General features: G+C 39.4%; 3 long non-coding RNA genes and 1 pseudogene across 22 annotated transcripts; 2 read left to right on the forward strand and 2 right to left on the reverse strand.

The window, feature by feature from the left end:
* LOC127977126 (ankyrin repeat domain-containing protein 65-like) lies at positions 1–20,593 on the reverse strand (annotated as a pseudogene).
* On the forward strand, positions 7,721–13,622 carry LOC127977127 (uncharacterized). Of its 20 annotated transcripts, none has more exons than XR_008158114.1 (5): positions 7,721–8,388; positions 9,181–11,708; positions 11,794–12,689; positions 12,824–12,896; positions 13,010–13,622. It is a non-coding gene; the product is annotated as an uncharacterized LOC127977127 (long non-coding RNA). The 20 variants fall into 20 exon arrangements; XR_008158116.1 differs by having other exon boundaries at positions 9,181–11,114; positions 11,188–11,291; positions 11,408–11,708; positions 11,794–13,622; XR_008158105.1 differs by having other exon boundaries at positions 9,181–10,445; positions 10,610–10,659; positions 10,938–11,708; positions 11,794–13,622.
* On the forward strand, positions 15,497–16,350 carry LOC127977128 (uncharacterized). The gene is made up of 2 exons (XR_008158117.1): positions 15,497–15,774; positions 16,272–16,350. It is a non-coding gene; the product is annotated as an uncharacterized LOC127977128 (long non-coding RNA).
* Positions 20,594–21,449: 856 nt separating the features above from the next.
* LOC127977129 (uncharacterized) lies at positions 21,450–22,338 on the reverse strand. The gene is made up of 3 exons (XR_008158118.1): positions 22,139–22,338; positions 21,679–21,826; positions 21,450–21,512 (listed from the first exon to the last, which is right to left on the reverse strand). It is a non-coding gene; the product is annotated as an uncharacterized LOC127977129 (long non-coding RNA).
* Positions 22,339–27,398: the final 5,060 nt, after the last annotated feature.

The raw sequence follows: 27,398 nt of genomic DNA on the forward strand, positions 1-27,398 counted from the left end.
CGCTCTTCTGCCGGAAGAGCGCGCGCTCCCGTATAGCAGAGCACTGAGAGGCTGAGCACAGCCTGATCAGAACGAGAGCGTCGCGAAAAGTCAGAAAAGAAGTGTGTTTTTGGTTGCCAGGGCAAGACAACCCTGCACAGATTACCAAAAGAGAAACAGCATTAAGGGACCAGTGGATGGAGTTTATTTTTACAGAGCATCAACGGAGTTGTGCAAGTGTTTTTGTTTGTTCCCTGCATTTCGGATTGCACATTGTTTATTTCTTAAGGATAATGCAGTCCCAATGGAAAAGGGTCAAGATTGTGTGTTGGAACCACATGCGGTGAGTAAACTTTAAAATGAGAGAGAATCAACACACCTTGCAGTGACCCCTCTCAGAGGCCAAGTACAAGGGTGTCTGTCCGAGCCTCTCCACAGCATTCACATCTGCACCATAGTGCAGCAACAGTTTGGCAGCCTCAACATTGTCCCTGAGTGTTGAGTAGTGCAGTGGTGTCATTTTGAGGTTGTCCCTGTCCTCAAGTCCTGCTACATTCAGAATCAACAAGTGCACCACAGCCCTGGAGCCACTGCGGGCAGCCAGATGCAGCGGAGATGCCACATCTCCATCCCTGACATCAACCTTAGCCCCTCCTGCTAACAGGTGCTGGAGGATCTATGGGCAAGGAGAAGATACGTTTTAGATGGGACAGATTAAAAGTAGAGAGTAAAAGAAAGATCAAATGGTGCTAAGGAGACAGGAACAGAACACTGCCCTTTACCCATACAAATGCCATCTGTTTCACAGTACACAGTTGGCGTGACTCTCGCAGAACACTGCCAAAAGGGCAGCAAGACCTTGAATTCACAGTCTTGGCAAATGCAAGCTATGCTGCAGTAATAGGGTTGATTGGAAACAAATGCACTGAGGTGTTTATAGGACACTCCATGTATGCAGATTTTTTTTAGAGAGAATATTTATAAGAGATTAAATGATCACATTATCAGTGCTGGATAACATTGGATAGCGTAACATTATTTAATCACTCCTGGTATAGTAACCATGTTATACTACCAATTTTATGTATAATTTGATGTGTCATCATGCCAAATTTAATATAGCTTCTCATTCGCTAATGTTCCAGCCACAAACTTCATTTCCACAGTCTCTGGATTTTCTTAAACCAACGCCCTAGTAGATGTGATGTTTTGCTCATCAGTGTTATGGGCAAAAGTGACCGGCCCTGAATCACATGTGTAATCAGTCCAATAGATGGGTGAGACGTCATGGGCGAGGTGACGTAACGACCTGGAATAATAAAAGCATGTGCTGTGCAACTGGTGTCAGCTTTCTGTTATTCAGCGAATAATGTGTGTGTCAGTCGCATTCTATGTTCTGTGAGTATTATTTACTGTTGTTTGTCATATACAAGCATAAATAAGCAACATATAAGCTCCACTCGGCTCTCGAGGGAGCTGACTGCCAGCATTGCAAGTGGCTTCCTCTGCATATGCTTCGCTCACGGAAGGCTATCTTCGAGGAAGGAACCTTCGCCAGCGTTCCTCACGGTGCTGGCCCTGCTTCCGCCGAGGTGAAGCGGTAGCTGTACTCATGAGGTTCGCAGACGGATCTGGTGGAGGGAATGGAGATGGGCGAGTCCCTATCTTCTTCCTCAACAGCCAGATCCCCCGCCCCCTCAGTCACCCCAGTATGTGGTGGTGGTTGCTCGTGCGGTATCTAGGTTAAACATCGATTGGCCCGCCAAAAAACAGGCTGAACCACGGGAAAAGTAAACTAGAAGAGCAGTTTCTGTGAACTAAGCCTCCACACTGTAGCCTGCCTTTTTTCCCTGACCGATGGTTATAGAGCGATCCCTTGGGTAGAACAGATGCTTGAAAGCTATCTGTCTTCTGACATAGCATTGTATCTAAAAGCTCCGGTCTTGCCCTCCAAGCCGCTTCAAACCACTTCAGCGCTGGTACATGGCAAGGGGTACACGGCAGGTCAGGCTGGTGCTTGTCTGCACACAATGGCAATGGCCTGCTTAAAGAGCTAGATGAAGGTGAAGAGGTTAAAGCAGATGACATCTCAGAACTGATTTATCTCGCCGCACCACCAAGAAGACCGCCCATGCCATAGCTCTGGTGGCGGCAGAAAGACATTAATGGTTGACCCTGTCTGATATGAAGGAGAAAGACAGGGTCTTCCTCATGGATTCCCTGCTTGCACCTTCTGGTCTGTTTGGTGATGTCGTCAATTCTGTCATCGACATATACCAGGAGGCTCCTAAACAGATGGCGGTGTTCATTGGTTTCTCACGGTTTGTCACAATAGATCTGAAAGACGCTTACTTCTATGTCTCCATCCTTTCCACTCACAGGAAGTTCCTGAGGTTTGCTTTCAGGGGCGATGCTTACCAATATCGAGTTCTTGCTTTCGTGGTGTGCGATTTGACCATGATGCAGTCACGTCTGTCCCCTGCTCGGATCGAGTCGATCCTCTTGGCAGTCAAGAGAGTGAGAGCAGGCCAGTCACTTCACTGTCAAGCATTTTCCGAGATTGCTGGGTCTGACAGTAGCAGCAGTCCAACATGATATCTTTTGGCCTGCTGTAAATGAGACCCCTACAGTGGTGGCTCAAGACCAAGGGGTTCTCCCCGAGGGGAAACCCGCTTCACATGATCAGGGTCACACGATAATGCCTACAGCCTTGGATTCTTATCTATATGGTTTTTCTTAGCCCGGTGCTGGGAGCTCCTTGTCACTGCGTAATGCTAGCGATGGATGCATCCCTCACCGATTGTGCGAACTCAAGTGGCACATCAACTGCCTGGAGATGCTTGCCATGTTTAGAGCATTGAAACACTTTCTCCCAGACTTGAGAGACCGCCATATGTTGGTGCACACCGACAACACAGCAGTGTTTTTTTTATATCAGGGAGTTATATCAGGGAGATCTGCGTTTGCACTCCTTGTACAAGTTGACACCCCAGATCCTTGTGTGGTACCAGGTCAAACTACTCTCACTGAAGGCAGTGCATATTCCTGGGCGTCTCAATATGGGAGCAGATGCCCTGTCGAGACAGGGGCCGTGGCGCGGGGAATGGATGCTTCATCCCAAATTGGTGAAGCACATATGGAGAGTTTTTGGTCAGGCTCAGGTGGACCTCTTTGCAACTCATGGTACAGACGTGGCCGAGGCTTCGTCTGTACGCCCTTCCCCTGAAACCCCCTAGTTGCATGTTTCCTCCATAGTTATCTTCCATACAAAGCAGGGATTTACAAGTCTGGCATAATGGGCAACTCATGTCCATAACATTTTCAGACGCAGCTCAAGTTCCTGAAGGGGAATGTCTCAGGTTACGTATGTAACCAGGGTTTCCAGAGGGAATGAGATGCTGCGTCTCAAAGCCATGCTCCCAGCATCCCTACAAGAGCTTGCTTCATTCCTAGAAGCTGATGCCGGTCCCAACGCACATGCTTTTATGCTTACTTGTCGTGACATCTTACCCATCTCTTGGACTGATTACACATTGATTCAGAGCCAGTCACGCTAAAGGTGTTTCCATAGTGTTTTCCGATGCAGCATCTCTTTCCCTTTAAGGATCCATGGTTACATACGTAACCTAGGATGTTTATCTTTAACTAAGTAGCTGAGTCATTTTTAATGCTGACTTAAGCCTGCCTCTATGAAACAACCAAGCTACTGAGTTACAGTCAGTACGCAGGCTTTTTGTGTCCTGTACAGAAGAGAGCAGTTCACAGCGCTGTCCGATTTGGTGCACTTCTTTTTTCTGTGATCAACTTGTTTATTGTTTTAAATACAAAATGACCGTGATTTTAATGGTTAAAAAAACTGTGAAAATGCTACATTACAAACCTGTTAAATGGTAACAGGGAAAAAATGTAAACTGACATTCCCAGAATTCTCTGCGTTGCATTTCACATTTTGTTAAAATTTTATGTTTTTTCTTTGAAATAACTGTTTCTTCTTATTATTTTCTTATCTATTATGTTAATAGGATTGTATATAACATATTGTCACACGTTCTGGTGTGTAAATCAAAGCGCACAACGAAGGAGATATCTTAATAGTGCTTTTAATGATCCACAGGAGAAAAAAGGGCACATCCAAACACTAATCGAACATCAATAGCGGACAAAGGAATAATGGAGAACACAGACTTTTAAACACTGGGAATGTAATCAGTGGGAAACAGAAACAGGTGTGGGGCTAATTAATTAACTAAACAAGAAAAGAACATGACCAAATAAGGAAACTCAGAAAGAACAGAAATCCATAACTTTGACACATATACAGTAATGTTGTTAAATTAATGTTTATTGCATATTTTATTTTAATGAGTCTCCCCATGATGGTGTTTAGTGCTTGTGTGAATGACACTGTTTACATTTTATGTATGTTATTATTTAAAAGCTGCTTGTGATGGGCTTTGGTTCATCATGTGACTTTCTCATGACCTTCTGCATTTGGTGGTTATCGTTGTATTCGGAGAATAAAAAAGATTTCAGTATTTCAATAGGTTGGTATATTAACATTATATCAGTTAATTAAATCACGGTATTTAACTGTAAATTTAAGGTAAGACCTAAATTGTTGCAGTATTTTTTACAGTAGAATTCCAGCAACCACAGCTGCTGTTTTTTACCGTAAATTTTACTGATTTTATTTACATTGGGGTTAAGCCTGTCTCAGATGAAACAACCCAGCTGCTGAGTTACAGTCAAAGCGCGGGATTTTTTTTGTCTACTACAGGAGAGAGCAATTCTCAGCGCACCGATTTGGTGCACTTTTTTAATGAAATAAAGAGAGCTGGGAGAGCAAGGGGGTTTCTCCTGAAGTCCACGATCATCTCCACAGTTTTGAGCATGTTCAGCTCCAGGTTGTTGTGACAGCACCAGGCAGCCAGCTGCTCATCCACCTGTCTATAAGCAGACTCGTCTCCGTCCTTGATGAGGTAGATGACTGTGGTGTCATCTGCAAACTTCAGGAGCTTGACAGAGGGGTATTTAAGAAGTGCAGTCATTTGTGTAAAGGGGGAAGAACAGTATGGAGAGAACGCAGACCTGTGGAGCTCTGGTGCTGATGGTGCAGGTGTTAGATATAAGTTTTCCCAGCCTCACTAGCTGCTGCCTGTCTGTTAGGAGCTGGTGATCCACTGACCGATGGAGGTGGGTACACAGAGCTGGGTCTGTTAATTCTGAATGGTGTCCAGGGAGATGGTGTTGAAAGCAGAGCTGAAGTCCACAAACAAGATCCTTGCATAAGTCCAGGTGTTGGAGGATATAGTGCAATCCCATATTGACTGTATCCTTCACAGACCTGTTCGCTCAGTAAGCAAACTGCGGGGGGTCCAGCAAGGGTCCAGTAATGTCCTTCATGTAGGCCAACACCAGTCTCTCAAAAGACTTCATGGCCACAGATGTTAAAGCAACAGGTCTGTAGTCATTAAGTTCTGTGATTTTTGGTTTCTTGGGTACAGGGATGATGGTGGAACATTTGAAGCAGGAGGGGACTTCACACAGTTCTAGGGATCTGTTGAAGATCAATCTGAAGATGGATGATAGCTGGACAGAACAGGATTTGAGGCAGGCTGGAGGGACACCATCTGGGCCTTTGGCTTTCCTTGTCTTCTGCTTCCTAAAGACTGCATACATCTTCTTCACAGATCTTGAGTACAGGCTGAGAAACAATGGGGGAATGGAGGGTATTGATAGCTGTGCTTTGAGACGGTCGGAGTGGGTGTGGGGTGTCAGACTAAGCTTTTGCTTATCAAAACTGCAGTTGGACTCGTTCAGGTCTTCATCCAATTGTTGACTGGCCTCAGTGCTGGGGTCTTGTAGCTGGTGATGGCTTTCAGGCCTTTACAGACCTCACAGAAACTGTTGTAGGATGTCATGTAAGGTCATCCACATCCATAGCTGCAGCCTTAAAAATGCTCAGTAAGTTCAAAGCAGGCCTGTAAATCTCTTTACAGTTTTTACTACTGGCTTAGCAGATTTGAGTTTCTGTCTGTATGCTGTTAGAAGATGAACCAAACAGTGATCAGAGAATCATTGTGCTGCTCGGGGGACAGAGTGGTATGCATCCGTTAAAACAGTGTAGCAGTGGCCCAGTATATTGCTGTCTCTGGTATTGCTGTCTTCATCTCCACAATCCGATGGAACTCAGGCAGAAATCATGTTCATGGATGAGCTATTGTAAGCAGGGGAGCTTTCATTATGCCATAGTCAACCGCTTCCGCTCCAGTCGTGTGTATGTGGTTAAAAACAGCACTGTTTTATCATACTAAATACATGTGTAAGTTATTTTATAATGCTACTCTGTGAGGTCAACACTGGTCTATTAAAAATTACAACAAATTGGTGTTTCCATGTTTTCTTCAAAACAAGGAAATCGAGGGTTAATGATGTCATTGGCAGGTGACACAATGACACTATGGACACGGTCTGTGTCACTGGTTAAAATTTCTTATTTCTCCGGATTGAAACATTCTTTGAAACATTTGGGATATTTTAAGTACACAAGTCACAAAATATACAACACCGTTCTAGTATTTTTTGGATATTTTAATAAAGAAATCATAAATATTCTACCTTTACATTAAAATGCTACTTATAAATGTTACATTTGTTCTTGCTTAATAATAAATGTTCATCTTTTGATTATTGCTGTTGCCTCCTGTATTTCTGGTTGATTTTTTATTTCCAGCCCATTTTAAGATAGCAATATAATTTTTTTCTTACCAGCATATTGGGTAAAAACATCAACCCAACCAGCTGGGTCAAAACAACCAAGCAGGTGTTCAGTCCAATATTTACCCATCGCTGGGTTGCCAAAAACAACCCAAGTTGGGTGGTTTTAAACCCTGCATTTTTTTAGAGTGTAGTTAATTCCTTTTTGTGCATTCACAAGAGAGTCAAGTTATGATGTATGATGGATTTCATTAACCCACTATGGATTACGTTTATGATGGATGGATGCAGTTTTTGGAGCTTCAAAAACTCTTCACTGCCATTACATAGCTGGAAAGAGCCAGGATATTATTTAAAGAGCCACACAGATGGGAAATCAAAAATTACCTGTATTACAGTGTATGATGTAGCTGTCCATCAGTGTAAACAATGTGCAAAGTAATTAAACCAAAAAGTACACAATTTATAAAGTTATTGGCTTCTAAAGTAAGGAGTCGACTCTGAATCGCTGAAACGAGTCGTTATAGATTTCAAATCTTTTGCCCATCTCTATGTATGTCACTAGGAGCACTTTCCATAATAATCTCCGCCTACCTTTCTTGGGAGAAACGGAACTCTGACCTGCCCCACCCCCCCCACACAGACGCTCTGGTTGGTGTGATAGCATCATGTCGAGACAGTGTGTTTTTAACCTCTTGAACTCTGGCCACGCCCTAGGACCCACCGGTGGGTCCGCGGGGAGGTCATAATATTATTCTTTAAAAATCTATAAATTGTGAAGCACAAAACTAGTCATATATGGTATTTTATGAAAGCGTAGAACCTCTGCTTTCTTGCAAGTCCCATGGTATTTGCATTAATTTTACATAATAGAAAATAATAAGGTATAAATTCGTTCTTCCACAACCACCCCCCCTTGAGAAAATCAGATGAATAATGATCATATTTCATATTTATAGCACACAAACTCACCAAACATGGACAAGTCACACATCAAATGAAAGCTCTCACTTTCAGGAATGTCACTGTGTACTTTATTTCACCGATCTTATACATTACAGTGACATAACAAATAATAATTTTCAAAAGAATCACGAAAACTGAAATTACTTATGTGAACAAGCAAACGTATGCGTCATATTTCTGCGCTGATAACTACATCTGTGCTCACATACTAGCCTAAAATCATATATCAGCTTTTACATTAGGTTGTTTTCTTCAAAATGAGAGCATTCTCGTGTGTCTGTGAGCATGCATGGCTAAACGGCACGATAATATGTCTCAGATGCGCAGATCAAAACATGCAATGCAGCGTAAACCATGACCAGTATTTTAGACGGTGGGCCGAGGGTCCGTATCTGCTTTACTTTTCGAAATGAATGATCCCCATGGAGGGAGAACCTGGATTTGTAAAGTTGGGACGGTTGTTTTATTCTCAACGATATGAAAAGTGTTGCCACTCCCATTTATTGCACATTTTCCCCGAAATCATAATGCACGATCCGTAAATATGCAGGCAAACGCGGTTGCCTACTATATTAGTTGAGCCAATAGCGCGGCAAGATACTGACATGGGATTATTACTATCCAATCAGATGTAGTTTATTTAGAACAGCTGTTACACGAATGATTCCGCTATCAGACACAAGCACCAGCGGTGCACTGATCGTCAAGGACATTCTTTGTGTGATTGTAAGTATTCATTTAATTAGAATATATTTATATAAAATGTTTGTTTTGTACACTGTGTTGTTCAAACGTGTGTAAGCGTCTCGTTAGTGTCGTTATAAGTAGGGTAACGTTTCAGCTGGCGAACTAGCAGTAGCCAGAGCCGTTGAGAATATCATATTTAACGGTTCTGGCAGTAACTAGCATTATGCGATTACATATTTGATTAGGTGTAAACATTACATTCTAACGGTGACACTTCGTCCAACTCGCATAGACTACAGCTCCACTGTATGTTTGTGGATAATTATCTCAGATCGTTTTGCAAACGTTCTCCAAAACTCAAGGCGAACATGAACCTGTTGATGTTTAAGACATATATTTAATCACCAGTTACATCTGACATAAAGTTATAGAGTCAGTATCATAATATTCGAATCAATATTCAAACCGGAGAGCTAAGAACTCTAACGTTAGTTAGAACTGTATGTATTAGAAATAAGATTATCACTATCAAAGAACATAAACTGCATTTATTTTAATTTTAAAACAAACAAGATAAGTATAACTATCAAAAAACATAGACTATCAAACAAAGCAGAGTTATAATGTACATAAACCTGTCATACAGATTTACTTCTGCAAGAGTAGCAAACACACATCTCCCCACATGTGTACATGCATATACACGTGCCCTAGTCATCTCCAAGTGACTTATTGTCACAGTTTAAACACTGACAGAGGTTTGTACATGGCAGCTCATGCAGTTTACATGTGCATCTACCTTTAACACAATTCGTTTTTTTACATGAGCAGTGCACAAGTTCCAGTATGGCCTCTGGAGCTGGCGGAAGAGTCATCCAGTCTACTCCGTAGAAATCTCCTACCATTTTCCAGCCATGATTTACAGGAGGAGGAATGTCTGGCATGCACTCAAGACACCTCCTGTGTACTGCAGCCTGATAGCTTGCCCGCTGGATGTGTTTATGCAAGGAGTCTTTGTTTGGAGGCAAGTCTCTCTCAGAACATTTACCTGATTTGAACAGGTTGGCCCTTGCAATATTGACATCTTGGCAGTCCTTCTGATCATATAGATCACACGTGTAAGCTTCCAGAGCCTCAAATAGTTCTGGTGATGGGGTGAAACTTGTTCCTAGTTCTCTAAACATGGTGACGTATTCTGTTTTTGAACTTAGTTTTTTGTATGCTTTTTCTTTTCCAACCTTATGCAGAGCACTCACTGTGTCACATCCAGAAAAGGCATGCAGACCTACAAGGGCATCACATTTGTCTTCGCCAAGATGGCCATGTAGCTTGGTAATATCAGTAATGTGTGTGTCTCTCCCCTTGGCTGTATGGAAATGGAGGTGGCCATCAATGTGGCTGCAGAAAGCTAGAGCCAGCACAAAGACATCGGTGTCTGGGCTCTTGATTACCAGGTCATGGCTGTGTTTGGCTGCATGGGCTGCATGCAGAATCATTCTGGTGTCTGCCTCCTCTTGACTTGTCTCTAGGTCTTTGAGTTCCAGTATCTCAAGGTCAGTATTGCTCACATTCATCTTAATGGCGTGACACTTGCTTCCATGTGCAACAATGATGGTTATATTGCCAATTATATTCTTTGCAGTTAAGCTCCAATGTTGGAAGAAATACTCCAGTAAGTTTTCTTTATTTTGGCCACATGCCAGAAATTTTTTCCACTGCTTTGGGGTTTTTTGGTCATCTCCATAGATTTTGATTTTTTGGTAGCCCTGTTCTGCGCGCCGACTACGCTCAGCATTTTTGATGCTCAGGTCGCTGTATGTATCACATACAAAATGAAGCTCTGTTGACCTTGTTGCCTTAGCTGAGTGAACTAATGTGTTCAGTACATGATCCGCATACAACCCAAATGTTGGCTGTGGCTTTAGTTGTTGCACCAGAGCCATAGCATCCCAAATCCAAACTGAGCCATCAGGAATGTCACTCACTGTTGCAGGCGGGTGGATCTCATCTAGCAAGATGTGCATCAGCTTAGCTTTGTTGGTTTTGACCAGAGAGCCATCAAAGTTGGAAATTGACTGTGGAAAAGGACCCAAACTGTAAGTGAGCATTTCATTGATGTTAATTTGCCTAACCCCGCCCACAACAATTAGCCTTGCAAACAAGTTGCGATGTGATGTCAGGGTAATTTCTTTTCCTCTAATTTTTGTGACTGTACTTTGTCCATTGTCTTTAAATGTTTTTATTTTCATTTTCTTTATAGGGTCATGGAATGATGCTTGGCCATGGACTATCCTTTTTTCACAGAATTCAGTGAGTGCCTTAACACCTCTTTGTTTAGCCCCTAGTAAGTCTGTGGCAACATTTTCTGATGCCTGTTGGCCAGAAGAGATGTGACAAAGAGAATCTCCATCCAGCAATGGGTCAAAAGGGTTAACCATATTTTGGATAGTGGCCACAATGTTCATCACATCAGCCTGATCTCTCTGCATTCTGGTGTTGTCTAGCTCAGAGTTAAGATGTCCTACCGGGCACTTTCCTGCCATTGTTTTGCATTCAAAAGTGATTGCTGCCCGCTCATGTTGTGTTAGGGTCCAGCGGTGAACTGCACCCTTGTTCAGAGAGAACCCACTGATGCCTCCCTTTGTCTTGGAGTCACGATTGGCTGTTTGCTCAATGACTTGATCACATGCTGTGCCGGCGAAACCATGACTTTGATGTCTTTGTGCCACAAAGTCACCTGAAAGAAGCTGCTGGTGTGCTGAAGGGTGTGTGTCTTCCAGGTTGGTCATTTCAGCCCAATATGCCGTCAAATACCTTGCATAATTTACTTTGTCACAGGCAAAAAACCAGGGCAGCATACTTTGCACAGTGGACAAATGGAGAGCCCAGTTCCCCTCTCTTGTTGCCCTGATGAAAAGAAGCAAATCTTCCATCATGTCAAGGTATGTGCTCCAAAATGCAAATGTGTGGTTACAGTTGTTTTTCACCACAAATTCTTCATAACCTTGCAGTAACTGCTGAAATGTGTCTGATGTTAGCATGCCCTTGAACTCTTCAGAGGGAAAACACTCCTGCAGATCTGTTGCCACTTTTAAAGCAGCGGCATTTTGTTCTTGTGTGAGTGTATCCAAGTATGCCCACCATCGTAGTTTCTGGAGTGCTTCCATCAGGAGTTTGTGAGCCCGTATGCTCCTGTTGTAGTGATGGCCGGAGATCACTCCATCGATTGAGCCTGCGGCCACCAGGTCAGACTCAATCAAGATGTCCTGAAAGCCTGCATCACCATACAACTTTCCTATGCATGACAGATACGCCATTGCTGTGTGGAACTCTCCCATCCTCACTACGATTCTCTCAGAGTAAGAATCTGTTTGCCAACGGATCTCTTGGGCCTTGGCGTATATGGCTTGATCCATAACTAAAACAACTTCTTTTTGTTTCAAGCTGTCAGCAATGGCAATGGAGCGGCTCAGGATGGTGTGGACAGTGTTGAGATCAGTCGGACTGGCGTCAATCACTGGGAGGTAGCCAATATGTGTAGATGGTGGTAGTACTGTGTCTTCCTTCAACATTATATTATACCCTGTCCATCCAGGAAGGATTTTGTGCTGGGCCTCAGGTACTTTCAGTAAAAAGAATGCAGCATCAATTCTTCTACCGGTAGTTTGGGCATATCTGTATTGGTCCTGATGGAGATCAATCTTCAATGCAAAGTTCTGTGGACCAGACCGCTTGCCTCTTGTGTATGTTGAAAGATTCAGTGGAGGAGGATGAACCGACCGCTCTCGTGTTCTCTGTCTGGGTAATGTGTCTGGTAAGGATGCTGTATAACTATTTATGGCCCTCTGAATTATTATACCATTGGTGTTATGTGTTGTCCCTTTACCTGAAAGAGTCTCCTCTCCAAAGTCATTATTGTCCCAGACAAGAGTCACAGGCACTTCATCACTGATTTTTTCAGGGATGTATACTTCTCCCCTCTCCATTTGTAGATGAGCAAGGGCAGTATCATGCTCAAGGACCTGGGAATTAGATGAGCAGTGACCCAGACCATTTAACAGCCCTATAAGCTGTGCAGAGCCAGTCATATGCCGAACTGCCATTGCAAGTGAGCACTGTTTAGGCATGAGCCACCTTCCTCTGGTTGCCAGGGTAATAATGTCCTGACAAGTGGACACTATCTTTCTGTTGTCCTCTGAAGTGACATCAACACGTTCATCTGATGGTTGTGATGACATTCCTGATATCCATGCAATGAAGTTAAAAAGTTGGTGAGGCACTACACTCATGCCATTTTCCAGTGTGAGATCACTTGCTGTTGGAGGCCATGGTAGCTTTGGGTATATTTTTGATGTATTTTGAATTATTTCTTTAAGTCTCATTGCTGCGTGATATAACTCCCGAGAATCATCCGTGGTGTTGGTGGCATTTTCTATATTTCCTTGACTTGTCATTTCTCCTTCACTTTCTTCAGATGAGGAGGAAGCAGAGGAGAAGGCAACTTCATGCACAATCTCGTCAGCTGACAGATTGTCCACATATACAAGGTAGGTTGTGGATGCCTTCAGGAACTTCAAGAAGGGATAAGACTTGTGAAGTCTTGACTTTAGTGAGTGTGCCTTATAAGCTGCAATGTTCACTCCCTCTGTTTCTTCCACAGATTTTTTGAAAAGCAAATTCAGCTTTGACAGTCGAAGTACTTCGCGTTGTTTTAACAGCCTCTCCTCAATGACTGTTTTGCAGAAGTGCTTGTATCCATTTTCATATATGTTTGTTTCTGTTCTCTCAATTTTGTTTGTGGTCAGATACCGGGTATAATCTCGATAGCAAGTGAAGTGATACCGTGCTTCACTAGCCACCAAGTCCCTGTCTTGGATATGGAGAAGGAGAGACTCGTCCCTTTTCTCTTCAGCGGCGAGTAGCAATTTCCCGGCATGGAGTGTTTCACACTGTGTTAGCTTTTCTTTTACCCTTTTCCTGCTGTGTGACTGAACCTTGTACTTCTCATGTTTGCATATAATGCATTGTACTGGAAGCAGGTGTGGGGCCCGCTTGGACGTGCAGGAATCACGGGCGTAAGATCTCAGAGCCCGTGTTTTAACTGGAGTTGCCTCACCATCCTCTGCCTCTACCACTAAAAGTGCAAAACAATAGATTTAGGTTCTGCACCCTTCCCCACATCACTGATTAAAGAAAAATGGTTTGTAACTTTCAGCAGGGTATATTGGTTCCACCTGTTCCCTTAACAAGGGTAATAAACCTGTTTCACAGCTTTCAGGTGTCCGTCCTTGTTGATGTTAATGAGGCCATAATAGGAAGGGTTAATTTTTGCAGGGTGTTTATTTATTTTTATTATATTAGTGATTAAATAAAAATAAAAATGGCATCATTACTCCATTCTTCAGTGTCACGTGACATCCAGTCTATCACATGATCATTTAGAAATCTTTTTTTTTTTAGTGTTGCAAACAATTCTGCTGTCTAATATGTTTGATGAATAAAAGATTAAAAATAAAAAAAATCTAATAATATAAATCTTATTTATCACTTTTTATCAATTGAACATATCCTTGCTGAATAAAAGTATTGATTTTATTTAAAAAAGAAAAAAAATTACTGTCCAGTAGTGTATATTGTTACAAAATATTTTTATTAAAAAAAAAAAGCAGCAACAGTTATGTTTTTTTGTTTTGTTTTACTTTTTATTCCTCAAAGTATCCTAAAAAAGTATCACATTTTCTGAAAAAATATTAAGCAGAACTGTTTCCAACTTTGATAATGAATCATCATTAGAATGATTTCTAAAGGATTGTGTGATAATTATCCTAAAAATTCAGCTTTGCATCACAAAAATAAATGATAATTTAAAGTATAATAAATTGAAAATCAATTATTTTAATTGTAATAATATAATCACAATCTTACATTTTAGATAAAGTAAATGCAGGCTTGATGAGCGAAGAAATTCATAAAAAAAAAAAAAAACATGAAAAATAGTACTGTTTCCAAACTTTTGACCTGTACTGTATGTCCAATACTGCACTGCCTGTCTATACATTATAATACCAACCTTCCTTTGCAGTTTCTTCAACTGATACTGCCTTCTCTCTTCTCCTTTGTGCTCGTTTTATCTTCGTTATATTTGTGAAATGACTGTAGCACTCCCTGTGGTAGCCAGTGTTAGCTGGTTTGACTAACTGGTTTGTAGGTTCCTGGCTTTGCAACTTGTATGCCTGTACTGCCTCTTCTGCAATGATACCTTCTATGCCCTCAAGGTCTTTCCACAGAAACACTGATTTAATAAATTTCTCCCAACTTATGTCTGTGAAGGGAATGGTGGGTCCACCACTTCCCTCAAATATATGCATACAGCACTTCATGTTTTTTTTTTTTTTTCATTTCATCCAAGTAAACATGGGCGGGAAAAAAAGTTTTGTCTGTCTCATTTTTTCATGACGCTGTTTCCAAGCAATACCATTATGTCAAATGTGTTAAATCAGAAGGGTGTATTTATTAAAGATTACAAAGAAATGACAGGATATCGTATGACAAAAGGTGGTTACATAAAATAAAAACAAATATAAATGTATAACGTAACCTCTACATTATTATTTTGTGTCAAACTGAATATGTAACAAAATTAGGTAAAATAGTTCTTATCTTAAATAGTACAATCTTAAATCCTGGGCGCGAAGAGCGCCAGTGCGTTCACAAACGCATCACCGACACTTTCCACGCACGCTATTGGCTGAAGGCAACAAATACGTCATGCAGGTCGGACCCCCGCACGTAGCTGCTTGGTCTATTCGCCGGGAAAATAACCTGGAGAAAATTACCGATATTATAGTAATGTGCAAAGTGTTTGAGTGGCAACAATTTTTATTTGCTTTGTTGAAAAGCGTATCGGTTACATCTAAAAAACCGGGTTATCCCTCGCCACAGATCATTTGAAAACACGAAATCTCCCCTCGGCCCACCGTCTATTTGTATTGACTCTCTTTGATTCCTTTCGACTTGCAATGACGTCATCACGCAGTGCGTCCTATGTCATGAAAGCTGACAGCCTCCCCTCTCCATAGACACATCGATCAAGCTTCTAGACCATTCAGAGCCCGAGTTGTTCCTTTCCAAAGTTGAGGAGGTGGGACTAAAGAAAACGGTGCAAACGGACGCAGAGGATTATTAGGAGTTGATCGGAAGTTGGTTTGTGATTTTGGATAGCGTTTTAGCGAATTATTGCGTGCTTTTATTACTGTTAGAGTTATAGGTCTCTGAAAAATGACTTCAAGAAAGTTTTTTGTTGGTGTGGAGGCGGCTTTGGAGGAGTTTGATCGGATGTCCGACACTGAAACTTGCAGCGAGGCTAGCTAGCTTTGACTCGGTCAGAGAAGCTGCTTACAAACTGGGAGAAGACCCTGATTTTGAGTAAGTATACGTTGTTTGTATCAAGCATTTGTAAGTTGCATGCTAATATTATTATTGCATTAATTTATTCATCGATTGCATTCATAAGTGTATTGCCTTGTGCAGTTTATGTCTTTCTTGTTTACGCGAATTGCATTCATCGGTTGCCTTCGTTAGTTGCATGCTAATTTGTTTTTGCATGAATTTATTTATCAATATTATATATACGTGTACTGCCTTGTGCATTTTTATATCTTATGTATATGTGAATTGCATTCATGTGTTCGTTACATATTTGAATTACACACACGCAACGAACACATGAATGCAATTCACATATACATAAGATATGCAAGGGTTGTTCTCATTTATTTATACATACTCATGGATTTGTGTATGTGTAATCATTATTTTCCTCTTTCTGTTACTTGCATATCTGGATTATTTTTGTGTATGTCATTTTAGCATGTATTTTGGGATTGCAGTGTAAATTTATACATTTTTGTTTTGTTTTGCAGTTGTAGCATCCAGTGGTGAAGAATGGGAGCCAGCAAGTCAGGATACTTATCTTGTGTGTGTGTGTGTGTGTGTGTGTGTGTGTAAAATAAAATGTAAGAACAGAACTTTGCCTTATTTTGCTTATTACATGACATGAATTTTTTGAGGAAACTTGGAGACATAAGACATTCTGTCTCTTCAGGTAAAGCTACAGAACTTGGAGACTCCAACGCCTCCTTTTGGTTAAATCTAAATAACTTTTGCTTAGAAGATGTTATCAACAAAATTATTTTTTTCTCTTTTTACTGTCACCTAGTGGAATCAAAAGAAACTTTCTGCAGGGAAATAGACCTAACAGGTCCTAAATAACAGACTCCTAAATAAAAACTTACTTTAAAAAATAATACAAATCTGACTTTGTTTCCGTGTTTATCACAATATAGTAAAAATACAAAATACGAAATATGCAATATCTTGTGCTTGTGTTAAACTTCCGAGAGTTTTCTGTAAAATAAGACCATTTTTATAAATTTATTCCAAAGTATGTGGTTAGGGCTGTCTTTTAAGTTCAGCTATGCCTACTGGTTTCAGTAATCAAAAATGGTGACTACACTTGGAGAGTCTAACGCCTCCTTTCGATTAAAGCTAAATAACTTTTGCTTAGAAGATGTTATCAAAAAAATTCTTTTTTCTCCTGTTTAATGCCACCTAGTAGAATCAAAAGAGATTTTCTGAAGTGACCTAGACCAAACAAGTCCTAAATTACAGACTCTTAAATAAAAACTTAATTAAAAAAATTATAAAAATCTGACTTTTTGTTAGTGTTTATCACAGTAATGTAAACATATAAAGTACAAAATATGCAATATTTTACCCATGTTTTAAAATTCAGAGAGTTTTCTGTCAAATGAGACCATTTGTATCAATTTATTCCAAAGTATGTGGTTAGGGCTGTCTTTTAAGTTCAGGTATGCTTGCTGGTTTCAGTAATCAAAAATGGTGACTGTAAAAGTACACTTGAAGAGTCTAATGCCTCCTTTCTATTAAAGCTAAATAACTTTTGCTTAGAAGATGTTATCAAAAAAATTCTTTTTTCTCCTGTTTAATGCCACCTAGAGGAATCAAAAGAGATTGTCTGAAGCGACATAGACCAAACAAGTCCTAAATTACAGACTCTTAAATAAAAACTTAATAAAAAATAATAATAAAAATATGACTTTTTGTCAGTGTTTATCACAGTATTGTAAACATATAAAATACAAAATATGCAATATTTTACCCATGTTTTAAAATTCAGAGAGTTTTCTGTCAAATGAGACCATTTGTATCAATTTATTCCAAAGTATGCGAGTAGGGCTCTCTTTTAAATTCTGGTATGCCTAATTCTGTAAAAAATTCAAAATATGCTGCAGAGCTGAAGAGGTTAATTGTAAAGGCAAGTTTGTTTTATTTTCACTGCCAAAGAATGAAGATCAGAAGAACCAATGGCTAAAATTCATTTTTACCACAATACCAGAGCAGTACAACAAATCCCTTTTGTTGTGTTCACAACATTTCACTGATGACTGCTTTTCTAATCTTGGTGAGTACAAGGCTGGATTTTCAAAGTGTTTGGCCATAAAAGAGGGTTCATTACCAACTTTATTTAGACCAACAAGCATCTCCGAATCACAACGCGAAGTATGATTATGAAGTTATGTGTTTGTTTTCTCCCGAGCGTCTTATCAGTATGTGTGCTCTCTGCAGCCTTTGTCGGTGCTGATCTTCATTTACAAACATGTCATTAAAATGAAGTGTAACAAGTGCTGCTAACAGATATTCTGTGATAAAGTAATCCATATGAAAACAACGCGATGCCCGTTTTTCACGTCTCCCTTCATTATATCATATGTGACCACGCCCCCGCGCTGAACGCGCTATTCAGATTCAAACTGAAGCGCACGGCTTGAATACACCCACACAGAAGAAAAAGCAGCGAGACTGTTCAAGTTTTTCTATTTTACTGTTTGCTTCGCGATGAGAGGAATAAGACATAATTCACCCCAAAAAGATGCTAACGCATTGTTTACTGTGATGTTGTGTGCGGAACAACCAATCAAACCTGACTATGTTAGTTGACCAATCAGAACACGGTATGCTACCGAAAGGTGGGGTTTAAGGAAACTGAATCTTTTGAACAGCTTCGCGCGAACCGTTTGGGGATCTCTGAGAATTGAGGTAATTTTAAAATGATATTTTGACAAAATGACAATGTTTTTTAACCTTGGATGGATTTAAACCTATTGTACAGGACTTATAAACAGTGACAGGAAGCTTAGAATTTTCATCTTACTGGCTCTTTAATTCAGGATATTTAACTCAAATTGTGTTTGTCTGAAAGAAGAAAGGAAAATACACATAGGATGGCTTGAGGGTGTGTATATTATGGAATTATTTAAAATGTTAAATGTGAAGTGAATTCCTTCAATCACCTTCTTGTCTCCAGAGCAGGCACAAAGGTGCATGGCTGTGCGGCTGTTAGGACCCCTCATATTGGCATCTGCACCTCGGTGGAGCAGTAGCCTTACACCCGCCTAATTCCCCACCAACACTGCCAGCTGTAGGGGGCTCATGCCCACCCCCTTTCCTCCCTCCACATCTGCTCCATTATCTAGCAGGAGCTCCGTCACATCGCCCCAGCCTCCAAAAACTGCCCAGTGCAGGGGTGTCCACTTATGAAAGTCCTGGGGGTTCGGTGAGGCCAAGTGCTGGAGCAGAATTCGGGCAGTGCCCAGGTGTCCGCTGGCTGCAGCCAGGTGAAGGGGTGTCTGGCCGGAGCAGGACCTCACTGAATGTGATGCCCCCCTCTGGAGGAGAAAGTCTGTGGTCTCAGGGTTTCCTCCACTGCAGGAGTGGTGAAGGGGAGTGCAGTTGAAGAAGTCCTGGTTATTTACCTCAACCTGGCTGGTTTGCAACAGAAACTTGATCAGCATGAGATGACCCTTGAAAGAGGCATGGTGGACAGCTGTCCAACCATATGGGTCCCTGAAAGCAAAAAATGGCCCAGTCAGCAAAAAATAAATAAAATTAAAATAAAATATGACTACATATTTTGGCAATAGCACAACAAACTTTTTCATGGTAATAGACATTAGTACTATTTTTACACTGGTACCTTTTGTTACTAACGTGTGACACTGTAATATTTATTTCAAACAGACATATCATGGAAAGTGTGACATAGCATTATAGCAAAAAAAAAAAAAAAAGTGATAAGTATAAGTTAAAATATTTTGTAAAAAAATAAAAATTCTGGCATCATTTTCTCATTTTACAGGCTGGTGAGGTACAAACACACAAGGATGAAGGAGATCAACAATAAGGGTTTTTAATTAAAATAGCCAGGAGACAGGTCAATAAATCCACATGAGAGCAACGAATAAACAATGAGAATGGACAAAACACCAAACAGGAAGAAGACTTTAAGCTGATGAGGGGAAAACAGGTGGAGGGAGTTAACTAAGGAGCAAATTAGTCAAAAAAAAATAGAAACAAAAACGAAGGAGAAAGGAAATCACAAAAAAACTAAACCAAAACAGGTGACTATAACAGTTTGCCCCCTCCTGGAACGGCACATGCTCATGACGACAACAACGTCCAGAGGAGGGAGGGTGGGGGTTCAGTGGAGCGACTGAGGATGTTCTTGAAACATCCATTTTGCATTTACTGTATATTTTATTGAGTAATAGTGTTTAACTGCATGACATCTGGTGAGATACTTACATAAACCATGATTCTGCAGAGAAATCTCCAACAATCAGAAAATCAAAACAAGCAAATCTTCCTAAAAAATGCCCACTCTCATAAAAAACTAATGTGAAGAATAATGCAATCCAGTCAGTCTCCCTCCACACTCAACGTACTTAAATATTTGTGTATGTATGTGAATAAAAAATAAAAAATAAAAAAAACAAGGCTGCTAAAAAAGTGGCCAGGCACTTCTGCACTCTATATGAGGGAAAAAAACTTGGGAAACATAGCTTTTATTATTTGTTGCTTTATCATCTGTCAAAATGTACGCAACAGAATCAGATTATTAAAAAATGTGCAATATGACCCCTGAACTATTCTGAGGTTATAGAGCACTAACTGGCAGTTAGCAGGCACACCACGTTCCAGAATGGCCTTGACTTGGTCCAGACATCCCTCCCAAGCAGCGTAGTGCAGCCTGCACTCATCCAGAAAGGAGTGTCTTGGTTTGGGACTGTCTGGTCCCTGCAGCCGTCCGGACCTTCCTCTCCATAGACACCGAGTCGTGGAGCTCCAACCACCTCCAGTGCACCTCTGGGCCTGCATGGGCCATGGAAGGACAGTCTGTGGAGGAAATTGATTTACAAGGCAGTTCTTTTAGTTTCATTGCTCATTAGATTATACTGCACTAAAAGAGTATGAACAGTTGTACAAACTAGTTTCTGGATAACTATACACTAATTCCACCAGGGGGTGGTAAAATTTTACAACAGAAGATTCTCAGCCAATTCGGTTGCATCATTAAATTTGGCTGTTTCTGACCTACATTTAAAGTATGATACATTTTAAGAGTGTGTAAATCACTGGAGCGGTTGCGTAACCTATAAAGTCATTCTCCCAATGGCTCTAGTAAATTCTATATTGATCTATCAGTGAGCATTCTCAAAGACTCTTCTCATCCGTCTTTCTGTTGTAATTCTATCTAGAGACACAGTTGTCATGGTTACAATGGTTTTACCATTTTAGAGGTTTTCATTAACTTCACTGGCAGTCTGTCTTATAGAGGAGAAACAACACATGGAAAACATTTTAGTGATATTATTAGCATTTCATTCTAAGTCTATAGAATATTAAGCCATATTATCACTCACTTATCCTATAAAATACTTATCGTTTATTTTGCTTAATGGGATCTTTCTCAATTCAATGCATTTTTTATGTTTGGTGTACTACCATTAGGTTTCATCATGATTGTGCACCATGCAGTTATTAATTGAGAAATGCCTTTTAACTTTAATGAATGAATTTAGATAGCAAAACTGAATGCATAAACATTATATGTATATAATTTGTCTATGTCTGTGAGCAATATTTTTAGTAAAGCATGCCTCAAGTTTGTTTTAAATGAAAGTTAATTTTTTTTTCTTACAAAATGCACACAATCACACAAAATTCATTTCATTCCAAACCTGTATGACGTTCTATAATTTGTGGGTTTCTGAAGAATGTTGGTAGTGCTGGTTTGGTGACCACTGACAACCATTGTATGGATAAATAAATAAATAAAAAAAGCAACAAAAAAAAAAACATTTATCTAAATATCATCTTTTATGTTCAGTGGAAGAAAGTTTTGGAACGATACAAGGCTGAGTAAAATTTTTGGGTGAACTACTCCATTTGTACAGTATATTTGATTACAGTTGAAGTGTTCTCCTTGGTGTGAAAGCGTGTTCCATGTCCAGCTATGAGCCACAGGAGATCTGGAGGCGTGTACTGTCTGTCATGTCGTGGGAGTTCGGGATTATGTGGGTGGACAACTGGCTCCTGCCCTTGCCTCCTGCCTTGCCTATTTATCAAGGCAAAATGTCTTTTAAAAACATGCTAATGCACAGACACACCGCTGCTGAGGAACATTAACAGCTAGGCATCATGATGATGCTATTTTGTATCATTTACAGTGAAATAATTTGAGTCATATTTCTTAGCAATAGCTATTAAACTCATATTTTAATGGTACCCCAAACAATAATCAGTTCATAAGACAACCTGCATCTAGTAAATTCGAATTAGCATTCACATAAATACAAATGAAAAGAAATTAGCTTTTCAATTTGCAGATCCATCCAACTGAGTTGAATGGCAACGAGACAGAAGTTACCTGTGAGTGCCAGTTACTCCGTGATGTCTTGCTTCTCTCTAGTGTGCTGTTAAACAGATTTCTCAGGGTGACATAACATGTAAGTGTGGTCTTTCCACCCCTTCTGATATCATTCATCAAGTGGTTTATGCTCATCTGAGGTCACTATGGTGAGAATGGGCTTTTAGAGCACTGTTATTGTATGATGGCACAGACAAAGAGAGAGAGAGAGAGAGAGAGAGAGAGAGAGAGAGAGAGAGGTTTGAGGCTGCGCATGCCTGATGGTTGCTGTGGCACGATTACATATAAACTGCATGCAATTAACTCTATTACTGTATTCTATGTAAAACACTTTGAATTACCATTGTACTGTAAATGAATCGGCTCATCTTATTTGATCAATAGCATTTAGATTATTGTGATATTTCATAACTCAGTGCATTTTTTTATTTTTGAAATGAGTATATTCAAGATGTAAAAATACCATTTGGTTCCATCAAGGTGGTGCACAATGCAAAAAGGAAATAAGAACTGCCTTTTAACTTCAAATTAAATTCCTAAAAATGTGTTGAATTTAAATTGAATAGAATGAAGCAGAATTAAAATGCAGTTCAGTTAATATAATTGCTGTTAGTGTAGGATTATGGTGGCAAAATTAAATGAAATTAATTTGTCTGACAGAAATGGACTTAACAACACATCTGTTCTACATATCATGGAATACATTTTTGTATTTCTGCATAATTAATTATACATTTATTCATGTCTTTTTCACACATGCTGGACTAATGAAATCCCTTTGCTACATGACACTGTCAAATTTCATTGAATCATAATCTATTAAATTTCTGTTTGTGGCCAGTTCAGTTCAATTTCAAATTCAAGAATCAAAAGACAGACATTCTGTAAATTGTTTTTTTTCTTCTTCTCAAGTTTTGATGAAGTGTCATAAATAAATGCAAACATAATGTCTCTTAGACACATTTTTGTTGTTGTTGTTTATTAATTTTGTATATCTATAATACTGAAGTTAAGTGTGAGATAACAGCTAAATGTAGACAACAATGATTAAATTCGGGATCCTGGCTGATCTTTTTATTTATTTTGAAGGAGACTGATTTTGAGAACTTTGCTTAACCATTTGTGAGTGTGTGTGTGTGTTTGGCAGTTCTGAGCACAGTTTGGGGGTCACTGACTATACTGAGGTATTCCTTATTATTTCATGAATATCATCTTTGAAGTTGCTAAACAAACAGTGGATCATAGATACTCTGGTAAAGTTTGTGTAATGAAATCATGTTTTTTTTTTTTCATGCGTAGTTCACATTTCCATGTCTGAAAGGTCTTATTTAAGACTTCCTGTTGTTCAATGGTAAACCAGCAACCATACAAATAACAAACAATGTCTTGAGACCTAAGACATGAATATGACATCATCTTTCCTGCTGTTTATTTAACATTGAGCATTGAATCTGAATGTTGTACTAATGGCGGGTGGGTTCTGGGCGTTGGAGGAGGGGATGTTTTTTATGGGCCTCATTGGGGGGATCACTTCAAGAGCACATCATGTTTGTTTGGTTTCCCTGCAGGTTTCTTCATCAAATTACAGGCACTGACCCACAAGAGGGCAATGTCTGTCTAGCAAAGATTTATAATTACATTGAACCACTAGAGGTGCTGTTTTAAGCATTCATTAGACTGCTTTCTACCAGTCAGTCTTATGTTGGAAGAGGACATCAGTGAACATAGACCTCAGTCGCTCCAGTGTCTTACAGAAAGTAGTTTGGACATTTAAAGGTATATAGTTCCAAATAAAAAAACTGTTCAATCTGTTCACTTCAAAATTTGCATGACTTTAGTTTTGCTTTGAAGCACGAAGGTATTTTGAAGAATGTTCATGCTGCTCTTTTTCCTAAAATAAAAGCTCAGAAATGGATCAAATCACAGTTTGAATATAACTCACTATTTAATTTGCAGTTTGCTGGAACTCTTCCAGTTCATGGTATTTCATTAGCAGGTTCAGGTTTGAACACAGTGTGTCACAGTGTGCTTTAAAACCTTCAGGTTTATAAGAAACAAAGATAACATTTAACAAGAAGCCTAAAAGTATTTGGCATTAATTTAATTCACCTTATAAAACCATATGATCTTATGAATTAGTTTAACCACAGTTACAATACATTATAATGTTATTCTATAAATTGTTATACAGTTAGGAAATATACTACATTAGAACATGACAAAACAACAAGGATTAACAAATATTATAATGCATTTTAACTTCGGCTACAGTCATTAAAAAATATATACTAAAAACAAAATTACATTAACTAGACATACAGTATGAGAACACATATTATCCCCCATGGTTATAAGCGAGTGCAATATTCGGTCATTTATGAGTTATTCATTACTTCATTGAAAGTGCAAGTAAAAGGTTAGCCTATATGGACAGATACAATCCCCAGATTCCCCAGTCACTGATTATGACATCCATATGAAGCTGATAAAAACCGTCCCAGTCACTGAGCAAGGCTTTCTCAAAAATATATGCGGTGATACGATAATCCATGTTAGACCAATTCATAAACCAAACTCTGAAACTGGCCTGCCCGCTGGTATGCAGGGGTTCTGCTCCTAAAATCTGCCAAAGCTCTCACAGAACGTCATGTTCACGTTATTTAACCGCTCCACTGACAAAACGATTCCCGTTAAGAGCTCTAACAGATGGATTGAGTCAATGGCTGGATGATAATTCAAACATCATATTCTAAAAGCACAGAGCGCTAAGGTTACTGAACGGACATGTATATGTGTAGAGAACATGTGTAAGTATAGTTTAGAGAAGAATATGCATCTTCCATAAATCAAATGACAAACGTGCCATGCCTTGATGAAGTTGTTTATGATATTAATGAGCAGTGTGGGTATTACACAATGGCTTTCAAGGGGGTCGACTTTAGATTTAGGGCACAAATCACAGTCCAAACAAACTAAGCTTTTGTGGTTTGTAAATTCAGAGATAAGTGACTGTATTAACAACACAATCTTATGGAAGTTCATAACTATTTTTATATCAGCTAATTCCCTGGGAAAGTTATGTTTAGGAGCTGACCTTAATGGTTACTTATATTTCTAAAAATGAATATGAGTCACCTTATAAAATAGTTGTTTTTCACTGAGATCGTATTGATATTCATGTTATGTCAATATTCTGCAAAATGCTGAAGGCCAATACTATTTTTATGGTTATTTAATAAAATAATAGGTAATTTTTTTACATTTCATAATTCTGACCTTTTCCCTTGCGATTCTGAGATAATAACTAAGTTTGACCTCTTTTTTTTTTGCAATTCTGAGAAAGTTAGAGATGCTGGATATAAATGTGAAATTCTTAAAACAAAAGTCTAAATTATTTATTTTTTTTTTTTTTACAAGAAAATTGATTTAAACTCAGAATTGAAAAATTTCATAATTGTGAGATGTAAACTTGCAATTCTGAGAAGAAAAGTCTGAACTGTAAAATATAAATCCTCAGTTGTAAGAATATATATAAAAAAATATTTCCAAGATATAAAAAGAACAGAATTTTGAGATGTAAACTCAGAATTTTGGGAAAAAAGTCTGTGCTACCTGTACTTAATGGGTTAGTTCACCCGAAAAATGAAAATTCATCCATTTTCTACTCACCCTCGAAGCATCCTAGGTGTATGTGACTTTCCTCTTTCAGAATAATCCAGAGTTATATTAAAAAAAATTGTTCTTGCTTTTCCAAGTCTTTCACTGGGGTAAAGCGGGTGTTTGTTGTCAACTGTACAGAAGACGTGAAATAGAGTGCACATGCACATCTTGTAATACAACATCTTCCGGTTCCCAACAGTCAGTAGAAGTGAGAAAAACAGTGTTTATTACATTTGAAATCTGGATATTTATCTTACAAAAACGCAAGGATTCGCTACAGGGGGCCTTTGTTCATCCCCCGGAGCCTTGTGAGGGACGTTTTATTACAGATGTGTGCAATTTATTTCACGTCTTCTGAACTGTTGACAACAAACACCTGTTTACCCCACTAAAAGGCTTGGAAGAGCAAGGAATTTTTTTTATATAACTCTGATTATTCTGAAAGAGGAAAGTCACATACACCTAGGATTCGTCGAGGGTGAGTAGAAGTATTTTTAATCTCGGGTGAACTAACCCTTTAATGCTCATATATCACAATCCTGCATGTACTTTACAGAGTAAAAGCAGTATGTGTCGGCTTTGTTTTGTTATTTACTTGAAATGTCACAAATCAGCCTCTCTGGAGCCAGGAGTCCAATCAGGTAGAGTCAACGCTCTACAGAAAAGCTTATTAAAGCAAAATTTGAGGTAATTAAGACACACGCGGGACCCCACAGGGCCTCTAGCAAATCACAGCCAGAAGACTCAATTGAAAACACATGCTGCCTCTCAGTTAGTGTACAACGACTCGTGCTGTTTCTTCATCGCTTCACTTTTGTCCCACTCAAGGGTTTTTACATGTATTTGATTGGCTTCTAATGCAATTTCCAAATCTTTTTTTTTTTGTTTTGATTCTCTATTCTTTCCCATCAGTCTTCGGGGAACCTCTGAATAATAATCGATTATGGAATTTAATGAGTAACTGACTTAAATAAACAAAGATGTATCATCCATGAATTCACTGTGGTTTTAAAACGATGAATCCAAGCCGTGTCTTGGCACCACAGATGTCCATAAAACAACCCAGAGAGAGCGGCATGTGTCTCTAAAGTGAGAGAAAAGATCTGGAATTCAATTTCACATTGTTATTAATACTTTGAAGTGGACTGCGCTTTGTAAGTGACAAAACATCTCAAAAGAGAATCATATTATAGACATTGTATTGTATTGCATAAAAGCCACACTTAATGAATATTAGGGTCAGAGCAGGCTTAAAGCATATGTAAAGTGTAAATGCATGTATGCCACTTCTGAAAAGCATTAAACATTCCGTGTAACATTGGCATTAGATTAGAAGAGCACCCAAACAAAATAGAAAGAACAAATACATATTTTTGCCCAAAAACATCTGTATGCAAGCACATAGATGAAAAAGCACCGTCCCGTTTATTTTTAATTCCATCATCTGCGTGAAGCAGCATATTCTACAGGAAAAACAAAGCATGATGTGCTTTTACAGTAGAGCATGGAGCTGGCAACCACAAGGTGATGACTTCGATTCCCAGTGTATAGATGAATTGATAAAATGTTTACCTTGAAATCACTTTGCAATAAAGCTTCT

The sequence above is a fragment of the Carassius gibelio genome, chromosome B18, assembly GCF_023724105.1.
Source record: "Carassius gibelio isolate Cgi1373 ecotype wild population from Czech Republic chromosome B18, carGib1.2-hapl.c, whole genome shotgun sequence".
NCBI lineage: Eukaryota > Metazoa > Chordata > Actinopteri > Cypriniformes > Cyprinidae > Carassius > Carassius gibelio.